The sequence below is a fragment of the Acanthaster planci genome, linkage group LG10, assembly GCF_054643075.1.
Source record: "Acanthaster planci isolate LZ-2023a linkage group LG10, COTS_SCS, whole genome shotgun sequence".
NCBI lineage: Eukaryota > Metazoa > Echinodermata > Asteroidea > Valvatida > Acanthasteridae > Acanthaster > Acanthaster planci.
This window is the reverse complement of record NC_141786.1, coordinates 6,972,312-6,987,161: the sequence shown is the minus strand read 5'-3', so window position 1 is coordinate 6,987,161 and position 14,850 is coordinate 6,972,312. Positions and strand designations below refer to the sequence as shown.

General features: G+C 41.6%; 1 long non-coding RNA gene across 10 annotated transcripts in view; it reads left to right on the top strand.

Moving 5' to 3' along the window:
- Positions 1 to 14,850, top strand: part of LOC110988330 (uncharacterized) — a 107,448-nt gene that overhangs the window by 39,362 nt on the left and 53,236 nt on the right. For 9 of the 10 annotated variants that reach the window (XR_015426604.1, XR_015426601.1, XR_015426602.1 and 6 more), the window contains one exon: positions 8,425 to 8,698. This is a non-coding gene — a long non-coding RNA (uncharacterized LOC110988330). The remainder of the gene's footprint in view (positions 1 to 8,424; positions 8,699 to 14,850) is intronic. The other variant, XR_015426606.1, reaches the window with a different exon arrangement.

The following is a 14,850-nucleotide window of genomic DNA, read 5'->3' as shown; positions in this document are numbered from 1 at the left end:
TGGTTTTTTTTTTTTTTAGATTTGCGAAATGATTTGGATTGTTCTCATGTTCTCACAAGGGCAGAACTGGGTCCAGAAGGGTTATTAAGCGGGACATTTAAAACCGATGCTAATTTTTTTTTAAAAGCAATAGAATGAATTGGATGGAGAAGAGTGTGCGATTGAAAAGGGCCTCCTTATATCGAAACGAATTGAGCGTATTGCAACAAAGCCAAAACGAAACTCTCCAACCTTTTCGAAAGCTCCATCGCAATATGTGTGTCCGGGTCTATGCTGCTCGACTAGAAATTTTGTAATCAACTGCTACATGATCAGGGTTTGCTAACCGGTACGCTTGCTGTACACCTATATTTCATTTATCCTCATTGGCGTAGTCTGTAGGGCGTTTGATGGGCTCATTTCTGTTAAAAGCATGACGTAGTTACCTTGAATCCCCGATGGATAGAATTCGTTGGAACAACACGTCAACAGTCAACACTTCCGCAGTGTGCGCGTGACCCGTGGGCGCTAGATTTTTCTTGGCGTTCCTATCCCATGAACCTTTGCGAGGTCTAGCACTTCCTTCAAAATTTTGGTGAACGGGGTTAGTCTATCCTAGCGCCCTGTATGTTGGGACGGGGAGACTGGTGAACTGGACAAACAATATGTGAATTAAAATGATCGACGGTAACCATACTTCCAAAAAGATGGAAAACTCCTGAGAGTCGAATGCATAGGTCTCAAAATCTATTCCAGCTTGGAAATGTCAATGTTGTAAAGTTTAGACCACTGTGTCGTTTTCATTTCAACCGCTTGCACACCCAAAGAGACGCAAGAAGCGCGGAGGTTTTTAAGCGGCAAGCACAGCTTCAACTTCAAGACTATTTTCGATTTTTCTTGGGTACTGAATGTAAAGGGGGGAACCGATAGGTACACGTGGTCACTTTACGTGTGCCCCTCAAACCACTGGTAGGAGTTGGAAGAGGAGGGGATGTTTTAGTGCGCGAATGCTGCCATGAAAAAAAAGGAAGAAATCGGATTGAGGTTCGGGAACGTGGCTTATTCATCGAGTGTGCCTAGGGGAGAACCAAGCCAGCCGCACGCGGCCTGTCGGGTTCCCTTGGTCCCATCGAGAGGAAATTATGGACATGGGCACGCAGGCTTCTGTCCGAAATCGGGAAAATAAATCGTGGGCTCATGAAGCCATCTTTTTTTCGGGGCCTTGAGGGAAAGGGGCATAACTCACGAGCGACAAGCTCTATGAAGATGGGGGAGGCAATATGATGCATACATGTATAACGATCACCTGTGCGCGGGGCCCCTGCGTCCCCGGGCCGCAGAGATCGGGAATATTTGATGCAGTGGTCTAGACTTTATGCAGATCAGCGTCGGCCTCGTGCGGGAGCTTCAACAGGCTGAGGGACCATACCACACGACACCCAGGCAGGCACTTTTGCTCTCTGTTGAAACGGGCCGGGGGCGTGTCTCGTAAAAAGGTGGGCCGCACAGCCGTTAGAAAATGCATGCAGGCTTGAAAATTACGTTACGTGAAATTAGGATCCGTTTAAAAATTAATTCTCACTCGTATATCTCATTCAAACGACCAGGGTGATCGAGCGAGAGCCGAATCGAAGCCGAATTCTCAAGCAAAGAGCAGAGAGTGTGAAGAAATGTTCAAAAGAAAAGTAAAGGGGAATCGAATCTTTCTTGAAGTTAAAGGTGAAGACGGGAAATAAAACTTACAGCAAAAAAGGAGAAATTTGTAACAAGGAAACTATGAAAACGATATTACTTAAACGGAATATCTTTAACAAAAAAGACCAGAAGACTGAAAATAGATTTCGGCATGACATCGAATTCAACATGAAAGATTGTATATTGAGCAAGCATAGTCGCAATTCTATAAAAAGCGAATTGGATTAAAGTCGGTACTTTGACTGGAGAATGGATGGGAATTTTTTTCCAAGTTTACGTAACAATAATTTGCGAAATGAGAAGTGATTGGAAAGTGAATTTCCGTATTATTCAGAATATCGAACGGGATCAAAGTCATTTTAAGCAAAGCACAAGAATCGGAGCTTTCCAGGAGTGAAAAATAATTTCTTGAAGAAAAGCAAAATTGAAAACTCGAATATTATCCCCAACAGCAACAGCAAAAGTAGAAAAAACACGGAAGATCGATCGGTATAAAAAATAACAGAAGAAAATAATTTCACATAAAAAAATAATTTAGCCGTGAACCCCCCCCACCACCAAAAAAAGGAGAGTGTTCGCCGTTTGAACAACACTAAAGCAACCTCCGATTTTCCATTATGTTTGGGTTGAAAGGGAAGGCTGTAAGGTGTAACACGGAGAGATGGACACGGCATGGCAACTTCATCATCGGTTTTCAAACTGACAAGACCATGTGTTTGTTTGTAGTCCAATGGGCTCAAATGCCGTGTTGTCTGCCGAGGCGAGCCAATCGTCTGCATGGCGAACGTCTCAGTCTTTGATTTAAGTCAACAACCTCTGTTCTGGATGTGCGAGGGCATACACAGACAAAAGCAATGTCCCTCGGAGAGAAATTTTCTCGATGTGTATCCTTCAGGTTCTGACATTTGGAATACAGTTGGTGGCGATCTTGAGCGAAGGTTGCTTTTCTCACACAATTTCAATGAACAATGGGAAATCCACATCCACTCATCAACTTTTCTCAAAAATAACTCCCGAATGACACACGGGAAAATAACATATTTGTACTGTGGATATTAGAAGATCGTCAACACGTGAAATTTATAGCGCTGGCTGCCACTGTCTGCTATGCTATTGAAATAGAAATAATAAATTGAAATAGGGAGTTGCTGGTATATTCATTCACAAATCACTTTATCTGCCATTCAGTCTAGAAAAGTGAAAAGCATATTCAATCAGAAACCAAGGAACTGTAAAAAAAAAATGAAAACTGTACATAAACTGAAATTCTATTTACCCCAAATTTATTCTGAAGAATGGTTGGCATGAGGTTACATGTATGTCAACTTTTGGTTGATCTGGTTAGTTTTTTGACGAGGGCTGGAAGATCTCTACCTAGATTGGGCAGTGAATATGTTGACGAGCAGGGATGACCATTTGACTGACTCGTTGGCGAGCAGTCTTTGCTCAGTTTTGTTTGGATTTGCAAATGATAGGTGACTGTTGCCGTCAATTGTCTAAATAAACTCTTCAGTGACACAGTCGGTTTAAATTATTTATCATCTCGGGCATTTCCGCTGGACATGGCACCACTTTTTAACACACTGCGAACCGAGGAACGTTCTGCGTTTCATCGTTAATGGCGATCTGTCCAAAATTGGGCAGTTATTAGTAGCCAACTGATGGTGAGAATGTCAGATTACATTTCTTTTTTGGTCGATGCACTTTGCCTGTTTGTTTATACTTATTTATTGGCGAAGTGTTCTTCCCGTGTTCTGTGAGTAGATGCTTTAATTACTGGGAGAAAGGAGATAGCATACTTGCGAAACAAAAGCGCCTTTTACTTAACATTTGTAATAATTATTATCCGGTTTGGATCATGGGGATCAAGGTAAAGTAGAATTTGAAAGAATTATGATGGACCACACTCTTCTCAAAGTCGCAAAACACGCTCTTCATTAATCCGTCAACCAGCGCCTGACAAGATCAAGGCCGTCTTCGTGTTCAGCAACAACATGGTTTTCGGATGTCATAATTATGTGGCAGATGAGTTGCGGCCATGACTTCCTATTTGGTTTAGGGTTGCGTTAGTGCCGAGACAGAATTCCTGAAATTGTTAAGAGTTTCAGCCCCATTCTAGCTTGGTCGGCATTCAACTGCAAAAATGCAGCAAACAATGCAGATTGCACAGATGGGTGACCACGTCTAGCCAAGACGAATCTTTGCTGTTTTCCTGATAGTGCCCCACCCCCCAAGGATTTCCAGTTACAAACTATTTGATACATTTCTCTCGACGGCGTAGAACTCTTATAAAACATTTCAGTTTCAGAATCGGTGTTAGTGCAAAAAGATGTAGGCCTACTAAGCCCTTACTTACATGACGTCCTATTGTGAAGTGAGTTATATTATATTGTTATGGAGTTATATTATTAGCTTCATATAATTATTAGCTTCATATAAATTTAACTTCATTATTAACTTCATTTACCTTTTTTGAATCATTTCTGTGATCTAATGGCTACTCCCACCCAAGACATTGTTTCAGGAGTTATGATGTTTCTTATGAACAGCGCCCTCTAAGAATGAAAACAGAACTTTGAAAGCTCAAATTTTAGACTTAAATGTGAAGGCGCTTGAAAGCCGTGCTGCCGACTATACGGAGTAGATTTTTCAGAGTGCCGTGATTTGGAGATGTGGGGGAAGAATTAGGCGACGATGTCTCCTTTAGTCTGTCTCCCTCTCTGGGTTGGCCTTACCCCATAATAATTCGACATGGACATGACGTAAATAGCGGTAAGATACACGATGTGAAAACCGCATGCTGATTGTTAAAAGTAGAAGTTAATCCGTTTCTTCGTTTTTGCACGACGAAGACTTAGAGTGCCACGCGTAGACAATATATACCCATACATGACAAAAATGTAGAGCTACCGATAAGAAAAGGACTACAACAACATCTCTGCGTATTTTTAACCAATACTTTCGTCGTAGAAAATTACGAAATGAAATTTTTGAAAGCGGGCTCTAAAATAGGAGAAACAGTAAATTACTACAAATTGAAAAGACACGAACTTAAAGAGTAGCAAAGCTAGTTTCGTATTCACAGCTTGATCACATATTTATTCATTTTGGCATGAAAAACAACTTTTGGCCCTATGCACAGTCTGTTTATTTCCCAGAAGAAAATACTGATCTTTTCACCTCTGGTAAATTAAACGTTACCGAGAACTTAAAAGCGCTAGTGAATCACCCAATTAATTGGCAAAAACCAAAAGAAAACAACCTCTTTCCGTTCACTGTCTTGAGAATAAGCCATTTGCGAGTTAAATTTGAATTAAATCTGGTACACTGAGTTATCTGATTCCACATGAACACAATAATTTGAATTTCCCAGACTAAAGACACTGTTGCTATACCTCGTGATTCGGGGCAAGCTTTTGCATACAGGCCCGTTGCCTGACCAGAAACTGGGGGGGGGTCATCAAACCAAAAAGTGGAATTTTTGGCACTGTGAGCACATTTTTTTATACAAAGGCCTATCACAATGTGCTTTGGAAAACAACATTGAAAAGTTGCATGTCTGTCGCGAACCAAAGGTTGCATGTAAGACTTGTACACTGTAGTTTTCAATATCGAATAAACTTAACAAAAATACATTGATTTCAAACCGTTGGAAACACCTGAAATATGGACATTTGCCGGAACCTTCTGACGGTACATATGACTGGAGATTGACTCATTAATATGCAGATTAAGCCGTGGCTTGTATGTCGAATACGGTATATTTGAATATTCAGTACATACACACACAAAGATCACCAACAAGCGGAACTCAGAGGCGAGGGGGGGGGTTCATTCGAACCCTCCCCCAGCCTACGGGCCTGGCATAGCGACCATCATCTATGAAATGGACTGGTTCCTTTGTACCCTTCTTATCCCTTGAAAACAGTGTATTGTTGCAAGGCGTCTCTTATGTAACTAAGCAAAAACTTGCCCCAAATCACGAGGTATAGCAACGGGGGGGGGGGTTAGTATGGAGAACTCTAATTATGTTTATGTTAAATTTATGTTAAAGAACTCAGTGTATCAGATTTTATTAAAATTTAACTCGCAAAAGGTTTATTGGCACTGGCAATATGACGTCACTACCTTAATCAAGGCAGTAAAAACATAAATCAAGCACATACCCGTTTGACGAAAGCGCAGTCCACTGAACGAATGTTCCACACAGAAGCATTATACGGCTAATGAATCATGGATGACTACTTAATATTGCATGTTGTGAAATTGAACTGGTAGGCCTACATCGTAATGTTGTCGACAACGGTGGCCTGGTGATAACGACTAACTACAAGGAGCCTTTTGTTAGACGCATTGTTTGTCGTGAATATTCACTAAAAGGCAAAAAAAGCAAATTCTTAAAGTGGCAATCAGTTTAAAAAGAAAAACATCCGAATCATCACAGCGGACCTAAAACTTCGCTAACCTCCAAAGGCCTCTTCAAAATGTCTCTTTGTCAATTTTCTCTCATCCATTTTTCATTCGGCTCATTTGGGTTCAAGCGCACAATGTTCACGTCACGATTCGGTCACGCTGAACCAAGTGGCACAGTTGACATTAACTGCTGTAGCGGTGTATTCACACCACAAACAAAGGGCGAGCATGGCATCTTCAAACCAGAGGGGAAATGGAGAACGCGTATTGGAAACACTAGTTGAGTGTGGCCTAATTCATTTTAATGATTCTCAAATGGGGGAAAAGAAAAATCGCACGGGCCTTTTTGGAGTTTCCCTTTCCTTTGTCTCAGTTCCAAAACGAAACTGCACTTCATACATCGGGGCAGAGTATGGCGCAAGGAGTCAGACAAGATGGGACAGACAGATTAAAACAGACATAACATTCGGGACTGACCGAAAACCCACAGACAAATAAAAAGAACCAGCCCATGTTATTCTCACATGAAGCAGGAATTTTTCCCTGCTCCGTGAATTTCTATTACAGCCGAGATAACCTTCAATTTCCAGGATTATCAACAACAAAAGTAGATCAGGGTCGATTCGTCGAAAAAAACATGAAATGAAATGTGTTGAAGAAACTTTCCAATAAAATGTGTTCCTCCACATCGCCGAGTGACGTCTTGTATAACTATATATAAAACACCGATGACCGCTTATCCATTCTAGTGACGTCACTACTGACTACCTTAACAAGAAAGGTAAACATATTTACAGACTGATACAGGAATGGAAAAATCCCATCACCGCTTCACGACGGAACCACTGTTCGAAAACTTCAAGTGTTTTGTATGTTTGCCATGTGACTAAAATTCATCAGATACTGACCACAGTGATTGGCACAAACTTGATGCTCATGATATTTAGATAAGATTTAGACTAATTATGTCTCCTGGGAGACGAACGCCTCGAAGAAACTGTCGACTCGCACCGAATCTTTTTTCCCTTCTATCCTGTGTGCAGAGTCATTAACGTGGTGACATTAATGAGGAAATGGCAGTGATCTAGGCCTAAATGGTACATTTTGAAAATGAAAGGTGAGGAATCTTGCGCAAGCTTTGTCATAAACCCGTTAAATACATGTACTGCAAATATTTACTCGTATTTGGCTCGAACTACATGTAAACTACTTTACACATGTTGGTTTTTGACCATTTTATTCAGGATATAGTCAAGTGCAGAGCTAATTTGTCACTAGTTGTCAGCGTAACTGCATATGCCACCTTTCCTCTATCGTACGCTTGTCCTGTGCTTGCACTATCAATACAAATCTCTTCAAAAACTGGATGTGGATATTAATGTCCATCTGTGGATCTGTGGTCTTACTAACCACCAAAACAATAAAATTAGAAACCTGTGATAAGTACTGCTAGGAACACAGCCACAACTCCAAAATGACTATTCAATTCAGCGCGTCAACAGTTTTTTTCTGAGGTGGTTAAACCCTAATTCACGGTTTCAACCAAGCTCAAAAACTCTTGTTAATCTTTTGTCTCAGCAGGTTGCGCTTGCTACCCCACAAGCAGGTGTTAGGTTGATTGGCAGGAGAGAAAAAGATAAAAAATGCACCCTACGGGTCGGACCATCTATTGTACTCTTAGGGACATCCATTTGAAGTTTTGATAAGGTGGAAAAGTTGTAGGAATACTTGATAGAATTTAAATAAAAATGCGCTAACGATCAAAATTATTTCCTACTAGCTTGGCTTCCTATCTGTCGAGACACTATTTGTACATTTTCTATCCACGACATGTTGCAGAGAATAATTATTTTTGGCTGCATGTGTTTGCTCGAAAATGACAAACTGTCAAATGAAACAATTTCCCCCTCCCCAGAAGTAAATCATAATTTTCCACCCCATAACTAATGGTAGCGCCCAAATCAAACTCGACCTGCAGACAAGACTTTTCAAAAGAGCGGCCAGAGGCGAGAGGGTTAGGAGAATTTGAAAAGTCTGGCACAATGTTAATTAATTTACACCTAATACGACAGTGAGTAATAACACGTAATCATTTTTTTTGTTAAAATAATATTGTATGTTAATAATCGTTGGCAAAATTAGTAAGAATTTAAATTTTTTTTATACAAAACATGAGAGTGTATTGTCTACCTTTGGTGAAATTCTTAACAGCCGCTGTCGTCTGAGCTTCGTCTAGACTGCACAGGGGTCAAATCGACCATTTTTATTCATCTTTTTGACAAGAAACAGTTCGAATCCAGCTGAAATGCCCGGGTTTTTTGCAAACTCTTTTGGCAGGACAGCGCCCCAAAAGAGAATGGCGGCGTGCCAAGTTCATCAGGCGTAGTGCTAGAGGTGAAAGAATTCCGAGGGATAGGACCTTCACCGGTTTTCTGCAGATCCACGTGCGAGGGAGCTTTTTTGCTTCAGCGACACAACGCAACACCGAGTACCGGCGTTTTCGAATTTTCAGCGGGCCATGTTCGCTGTTGTTGCACGGTGCTTCGGTCATGGAACGCTCAACGCGCGAAAGGCAACTGAGGAAGATTCTAGAAAAGTGACGAAGATTTTGGTAAGCAGAGTATTTGTCAATGTAAAAACAAGAAACAAAGACGTCTATCACGTAATTTTATGCACATGTACTTCAAAACATCTACATGCACGTAGGCCTAGGCCTGTTGGGCATGTTGGGTTCGGCCTGGTACTGGCGCATACCATTGTGTGTGCTGCCACCAACTCGACAGCCTGCTGTCATTCAACCACGTGCCAGTAGTACATGTACATGTATGCACCTTTTACCATGGTTATGGAGTCATTTTACTGGACTTTTCTCGTGCCACCCTTGTCTGTATCCTGTTGCCCAACTTGCTGATAAATTCTGTCACATTTGCTTTCTTGGTTCATACCGGTAGGTACATAGCCTAGGCCTATCAATATCTTTGCATGACTGCATTTTAAATGGTTTTTAAAGGGTTTTGCGCTGCCCTTGGCCAACATGTATTCATAATGCTGTCTGCTCAGTGTTCAAGAGCTTGGGAAACAACAAAAGAAAACTTGTTTAAAAATTGACACCACCTCAACTAGCCCCATAATTTTTGGGCTCGTATACTGGACTGCATGTACATGTTTAATAAGTCTCTGTGTAATGAGCCATAGGATACCATTTGCTTTATGTTTGGAGAATCCCTGTTGCGTTGCTAAAAGCCTCCGAAAATGAGACTGGGAATTTTTTCCAAGCTTAGCATTCACCACAGCATAGGCCTAATAGTATATTGACAATGTTACCAGCCTCCTAACATTTTTTTGGGTACCTTCGGCCCTCTAGTTGCCTTTAAATTTCGAAGCAAATTTGGAGCAGTGTCGCTTGAAAACTAGATGGCTTCCATATTCTGCTGTGTTATTGTTCATGCACTCTGTGACGACTGTTGTAATCTTTTCTGTAACAACGCACTTTATGCTTTGTTGAGATCCCATCAATAAATGCAGCAATGACACGCAACAGCCGTAGGTGCATTTAAGACCTTTGTGCATGTGCTGTGCTTGACCCACAGCACAGTAAGGCAGCCACCACGGAAATTTTTGGGCGACTTTGCCCGGCACTTGCTTTGAAATTTCAAGATAATTAGAGGGCCAAAGGTACAGACAATGATATATAAATGACTTTGAAAAACTTTGCAATCTCAATTTCGGGGGCCCTTAGCAAGAGGGACTCTCCACGCATAAAGCGAATGGTATCATGGGGCTTACCATGCGAGGTACCGGTAGTCTAGTACATGAGCCACGTTATAGGGCTGGAAATAGTTTGCCATACTTGCTGTTACACGTACATCTGACTCGGACCAGCCAGCTGACTCCTGCAAGCTTGGTGGTCGAGGGGTTAGGACGTCTGCATTAATATAAGCAGGAGGTTGTGGGTTCGAGTCCCACCTAAGGAAGCCTGTGAATCTTTTCACAAAATTCTTAGACTATATAACTGAGCGTAAAGGGTTATGATGGTAGACTTTGGTGTAAAGGCAAAACCTGTTTTAAAAAAATTGACATCTCTTCAACACCAATACATCTTTGGAAATGGAAGGTCAAGCATGCTATTGGGCAGTAGCCCAAGGCAAAGTTTTAGGCTGCCTTCATGCTATTGGGCAGTAACGCAAGGCAAAGTTTTAGTTTTAGGCTGCCTTCATGCTATTGGGCAGTAGCGCAAGGCAAAGTTTTAGTTTTAGGCTGCCTTCATGCTATTGGGCAGTAGCAGAAGGCTAAGTTTTAGTTTTAGGCTGCCTTCATGCTATTGGGTAGTAGCGGAAGGCAAAGTTTTAGTTTTAGGCTGCCTTCATGCTATTGGGCAGTAGCGGAAGGCAAAGTTTTAGTTTTAGGCTGCCTTCATGCTATTGGGCAGTAGTGCAAGGCAAAGTTTTAGTTTTAGGCTGCCTTCATGCTATTGGGCAGTAGTGCAAGGCAAAGTTTTAGTTTTAGGCTGCCTTCATGCTATTGGGCAGTAGCGGAAGGCTAAGTTTTAGTTTTATGCTGCCTTCATGCTATTGGGCAGTAGCGCAAGGCAAAGTTTTAGTTTTAGGCTGCCTTCATGCTATTGGGCAGTAGCGGAAGGCTAAGTTTTAGTTTTAGGCTGCCTTCATGCTATTGGGCAGTAGCGCAAGGCAAAGTTTTAGTTTTAGGCTGCCTTCATGCTGTTTGCACCACTTCATTCTTCATTTGTTCAAGGGGTTTTAGGCTCAGGAATTAGTAAGCATTGCAGTGAAACAGACTGTTGTTGTGCAGCTGAAATAACTTATGAGTTTGCCATATGCACCTACAATGTAGATTCATTTTTGTGCTGTTGGCACCTGTTACGGTGAAGGGTTTCTGCTTCCGAATCCTTGCAGTCAACATGGCCAACCACGTACCATCAGCCACTGAGGCTTTGCACAGAGTGCACCAGTTCAAATCCAGCTTTTCCTGGAGGGAGATTGGTGGTTACGAACTGCGTCTGTCGCTGATGTCACATTCCCCAATTTCTCTGAACTGCCAAGTAGAAAATGTTGCTCCACAAATACCCTTGCTGAGCATTAACTTGGTGCGAACCAGTCAGGAGTGATCAGGGAGGGATTGTAGTCTAACAGAGGTCGCATTTCATTTACAAACAAAATCCTCCCCCCCCCCACCCCAGAGTCAGTACCTCATAAAATTTACCTGACTGGAGCATGTTACAAACAAGACCAGCATCAAATGTTACAAAAGAGATTATAAACCAACTGGTTTGGAAATGTGCACACTCTACTGTCTGGTAAGTTAAGTACATGTACATACATGTAGATGCAATACATGTTTACAAGTACAAGTATACATTCAAGACGAATGTGTTAGTACAAGCACTCGACTTCGGGGGCTAGCACGTGTGTACTTTTATCGATGTTGCAAGACCGGCATTAAAATCACAGGTTTGGTCCACCAGTCCAGTGGGTACTGGTACATGTACTTATAAACCCTGGTTGTATACCATTTTCTGCACTGACCAATTTTTGTTTGAGATCAGCAACTTCAAGAGTTTGACCCCAGGTTAAACTCGCATTATGTACAAAAAGATCCATCGTTTAATTAAAGAGTATTACATTTTCTTTTTCTGATTCCTGGAGGATCTTTTTGGATGGAAAAAATCCTAAAATTGTTAAATGGCCTCATTCCTACTCGTGAATACAAAGTCACAATGACCAGAAATTTCTGTCCAGAAAAGTAGTCATTTTGAACAACCATCCCTCTGCAAAATGGCTTAAATAGTGCCAGTTTCGGACCCGATTGCATCCAAATTGCTCAGAATTGGAAGCCCTGAGTCCGGCCCAGAGGTCCAGTCTCATATTTCTTCAATTCCTCAGTTCCATGGCTCTCAGGACCCTCTAATATAGAATATTTTGAGTGTATAACTTTTATTAATGAGCTCGGCGGACATATTTCTGGCCTAAATACGAGGGTGCACCCTGTAATTAAACCCAAAACTTGAGCACTTCCATGACCTCTAGCATGCACCTTTCAGGGCTGACAGCTTTCTCCTGAAGGTTACCGCTGGCCAGCGCCTTATTTCATGGTCCAGTGCAGGGTTATTTAAAGTTACAGCCCTTCTAATGCTATTATGTAACCAGACTTATTATTAACACAGGTGAGTGTACTGTAGAACTTTGTAGTCATGTAAGCTGTGCGCTGAAGCATGGTTATCAGAGTATGAACCTGACTATAATGGTGCCTCTTACATTGCACAGTGTACGGTCTGCCTGCTGTGTTGTACATGTACAATGTTCGTGCATGTCTACACTGCCTTCATAGAGGAAAAGGAGTTCATGTTCAGGTTGAAAAGGGCATTTTGGGGCAGTTTGTACATGTACGGGTACAATATTAGCACTACATGTACATGTGTACATGGCAGACATTACACCTGTAGCATGATATTCACAGTCTGAGTACCGTACTGTAGAAACTGTCTCACTGCCAAAACATTGATGGCCCTACATGTACATGGAAGCACAGCTCACAGATACGTCTTGTTTTTAATTAGTGGTGTATCAAGGCGTAACTGCTTGAAAGCAACTAAATTTCTCAAATATCTTTCAACACATTGAGTTGAGTATTTGTTTCGCTCGGCTTTTGTTTGAGGTTATGAGTTTTGGTCAGAAAAAGACGGAGGACTCTTGCTTACTCTTACTGCGAGCAGTTTAATAGTGCTGACCAAGACGTACATAAATGTGCTTAGTGTGCTCAGCAAAAAAGGAGTCACATGTACCAGCCATTGTACCATGCTCTGTGTATTCACTGAGGTCTGTCCTCTGCTCATATGCTAAGCAGTTAATGTTCGGTCTGAAATTTCTTCCTCTCAACTGGCGGACAGAAACCAGTTTGGTGCAGTCAGAAGTGTACAACCAGTGTACTTTCACCTGTCACGAGACTCTGTGTACGGTGGGGTAGTTCAGAATGTGGCATGTGAGATTTGACTGCCTTGGTACATGTGCCGGGATTCCCTTGGGATACAGATATGTTACAGGTGGTCAAACAAATTTTGCACCTAAAACTAAAGGTAGTGTTTTCAAAAAGGGCTCAAGCGAATTCTACCAACGTATTGTGTAATAGTGTACTTGCTCTAAATTGCCCCTCTGAAATAAATTGAACTTGTAGTTTGTGGCCCTCTTTACCATTCTGAATGTTTTGAAACGGTTTTATTTCAAAACATCTAAATTGCTTTTGCTTTTTCCTTCCATCTTTGTCTATGATAAGTGAGAAGTTGTTACTAACATCAGTGAGGTAGGAGCTTCACAGTTGAATTGGCAGGGCAAGCTCTAATGTGTACATGTACCTGCACATGTTCACAGATCCCCCTGTATTGGCTAACTGCTTGCTAACACGGGGTACTCTTAGTACGTGTTACCGGCAATGATTAGCCGCTGGATTTTCATTTGTATTGTCATTTCAGGAACAGGAAACAAACATTGGAAATGCTCAAAAACTGTTGTGCTCGGAATTGAAACAGCTTGTTTGCATATTGTTAGTTTGTTAGTATCAAATCTAGATCAGAAGCCAGTGTACATGTACAAGCGTTGTTTGCTGCTGAATCATGAGTGCAAGGCTTACCATACTTCATCCCAACTCCTCCCATGTAATTTTCCCAAGCAAGGCCTCCCATTGCCAGACCAGGGGGAACCCCCTAATCAGTCACCCCTGCAGTGACTAAGCAACTCAGCACCAAAACCACAGGATCTTGGCTGGGTGCCAGCCGTGAATCCCAAGCATGTGGATGATGCGGGTAGGCGGGCATCGGTGCCACGAGCAGAATGCCAAGTCAGCCTGGTGATGCAATTCTTGATGACATCTTCACCGTCCTGGCTGCAACTATGAGCAAGAGAGCTGAGATACATGTACCCAGTTCGACAATCTCAACATAGCATTTGCTTTTTGATTTTTTGTATTTTTGTAGTCTGCTACCAAACTAGTTGGAGACACACCAAGTGGTTTTTCAAGCCGATGCACCTGTCACCATTGTGATGATTGGGTTTCCACTGTATGTGTCTTGATTATGGTTAGACGTAGGATTACATTTATTCTGTCTGTTTCTGTTCATTTATTCATTTATTTCTGTTCATGCAACAGTCATTAAGTGCCAATTACATGGTAATTATAATGAGCAATGAGCACTGTCCAGAGGAAAATAAAATGATGGCTAAAGCTGACTCAAACCTGAACCATTTGTGGGCATTACATGTAGTCTTGCTGAAAAAAATTTGACTTTAGAAAAATTCCAAGGGCAGGAATGAGGATTTACATGTAACCTCTCTGCTGTCCCTGCGAATGCAGACTGTTTGAATTGTTTCTGCATGTCCTTTGGTACAAACTAATTAAAATTCAAGGCAAGTGCTTCGATAGTGCTTTTTGATACCCACCACCAGTACTATGCGTCAGAAATCGTATTTATACACAACGGCTGTCCATTTTAAACCTAAAACGATTTGAGGTTTGTGCCACTTTTGACTTCGTTAGTATTATTATTACTGGTAGAATCAAATTTATCATTATCAAATGAACAAAATGAGTAAACTGTCTTTTCTAAAGAGGTCTGGGGCCAATTTCATAGAGCTGCTTAAGCACAAAATCTGCTTAATCACGAAAAAAACTTTGCTTAAAAAAACAAAGGTTACCAGCTCAAACTCAATGTAATTGTCATGCTAACCAAAAAACAAACCCCCCCCCAAAAAAACC